Raw genomic sequence first — 2,366 nt, 5'->3', positions numbered from 1 at the left:
TCCCGGCAAAACTTCCTCGGGACAGCCCCGCTGATTTACCACCTCCGGGCCGGGCCTTTTAATCTATAGAGCTCATCGTCTCTACAGGTTTTTATTGATAACGTTTTTATCTGTTCAGTAGCCTACTTTATAACTGTTTTGAAAAGTGCTATATGAACCAAGTCTTTTATTAAATTCTGATAAATAGACAAGAGATGGCACAGAGGGGACCATTCTATAAGACATAAAACAAATAATCAGCTTTGGAAAAAGCTTTCTAGTGCACTTGAAGGAAGTTAAAGGATCAGACAACATTTAGGCAAAAACACATTTATTAGTTATTTCACAAAGGTTTTAAAAGGCAGTTAAATAGAGTATGAAATCAATTAAAAATAATTTGGTAAATAATCAAAGCATAACCATCGTTTAAAATGCATCATCCGAAATGTCAGAGTCATTGTCCGAGTAGTCATCAGAAGTGTCCTGGGAGTTGATCATCTGTGCTCCCTCTGCTGCAGTCAACACTTGTAGGTAGCAGTGTCTCGCGTTAGCCATCATTTTTGTGATGAAGTGCCGTTTCTTTTTGATCATGCACTGTAGACCAGTCAACCCTTCCTCAGTAAGGCCCCAAGGTGAATCTTGAAGGTTATGAGAAAGCCAGTATTAGTAAAATGATCACCAGTCTTTGATGTGTACATAAATGTGATGCAAGTTAAAAACATACGTTCTGTTGTAGCCCTTGAAACAAGGCAGGACAGCTCTTTTAGGGAGTCAGCACGATTCCCCAGAGACCTCCAGTGCTGATTCATCTCCCTCTGAAGAATCATTTTCTCCTCCTGGATTCTTTTCCCTGCCATGACCAGGTCAAATGCTCTCCTCTTGGTCCGAAGGTCAACAGAGTCTGAAAAGCATTTATAAAAAAACATTAACTCATATTCATGAAAGATGAGCATTCAACAAAGAAGTTAGATGGAGATCGATTAGAGGCATTAGAGGTGTGCCAAATTTGCTGGAAGTATTTAAAATTCAAACTAGCAACTGGTGAACCTACCACTGTGTGGTAGCTGCCATGGCCAAGCTGTCTCTCCAGACAGAATGTTTTCAAAGCACAGAGTCTCTGTTGTGGGAACCATTCCGTTGTACTTCTCCACCACAGAACTCAGGAACCCCCTCTCGTCCCGGATCTTGCGGCGGATCCTGGCACGAACTTTATTACTGTCGCAGTCTTTGTAGAGACGCTGCGACCGTCTCTTAATACTGGCAACCAGCACCTCGACCCTGCTGGCCAAGGCGGCAACATCAGTCGTGTTGATGGTTGTTGCTGTAGAGAGGAAATGCGTGTTACATTTTAAGTGACTTCTAATAACGGTTTAATTTGAATGAATACTTCAGAAAGACTAGGTAGAATGTTAGAGGATTTTATCGCCAAGAGTCTGAAACTCTGTGCTTACAAAACTTATAATTTCCTCACCGTCTGCCCAATCCTTCACGTCACTGACCCAGTCCTCCATCTGGTTCTCTGTGACGTCCAATTCGGTCTTCATGGACTCCATGTTCCGCTTTTGGGCATCCAGAGCTTTTGTGGTCTACAAATGACAAAATAATTAGAGTAAATAAAAATAATTAAGTAAATTCAGTGTACAGCCTCAATATCTGCTAACAAAACTTTAAAAAAAAAGATGTTAATACCCTCAGATATCTGCGGGACAGTGAGGTGGCCAAGTTGTCAGTCTTTTGCTGATTCCAGCGCATGGCCAAGAGGGTGAGCATGTCTGTGCGTCCTGCAGCATAAAATGATGGTGTTATCTAGTGTTAACTTCAGCTTATTTCTTGTACCCATGTTCATACTTTATAGCCATTCACCTGCTTTGGACATGTGTTTGGTGGTCACTGCTATCCGAGAGAGGAAGGCATTGACCTGCTCTACCTCCTCCCCTAGTGTCAATCCAGCCCCCTCTTGATAGGCACCACTCCATTTGACCTGTTTAAAATGCATAAAAAACAAAGCATGTTATGACATGTCAATATTGACGTGAAAGTGTGGATATTCACATAAAGTGATTCACTTGGTAATGATTGCTTACGTCACATTTGTAATCGTGGGCTTTGGCATGGAACACTGAAAGGAAGGGCTTCATGCTGAGCAGATGCTGGAGCTCTGGGCAGCTTCTGGCAACCTTGTTGAGGTAGGGCCAGTATTTACATGTGACATCCATGCAATAAAAGGTTGGCGTGAGGTTGGCCATCTTTCGTTGTATGTACAGGGGATATGCAAAGATCTCTCCCCTGAACATATTGAGGGCACATAGGAGCAGCCCATGCCGACACACGGCAAGCTCCAGTCCCTCTTCATCCAGCTTGCTGACAGATTTTTTGGAGGTCTCTCG

General features: G+C 42.9%; 1 long non-coding RNA gene across 1 annotated transcript; it reads right to left on the bottom strand.

Annotated features, from left to right (window-relative positions):
* Positions 1-1,489: 1,489 nt before the first annotated feature.
* LOC115539299 (uncharacterized) lies at positions 1,490-2,073 on the bottom strand. Its single transcript, XR_003975815.1, has 3 exons — positions 1,843-2,073; positions 1,669-1,760; positions 1,490-1,565 (listed from the first exon to the last, which is right to left on the bottom strand). It is a non-coding gene; the product is annotated as an uncharacterized LOC115539299 (long non-coding RNA).
* Between the last annotated feature and the right edge of the window lie 293 nt (positions 2,074-2,366).

The sequence above is a fragment of the Gadus morhua genome, unplaced genomic scaffold (assembly GCF_902167405.1).
Source record: "Gadus morhua unplaced genomic scaffold, gadMor3.0, whole genome shotgun sequence".
NCBI classification, from domain to species: Eukaryota; Metazoa; Chordata; class Actinopteri; order Gadiformes; family Gadidae; genus Gadus; species Gadus morhua.
The sequence above is the reverse complement of the archived record's forward strand: the minus strand, read 5'-3'. Positions and strand labels throughout refer to the sequence as shown.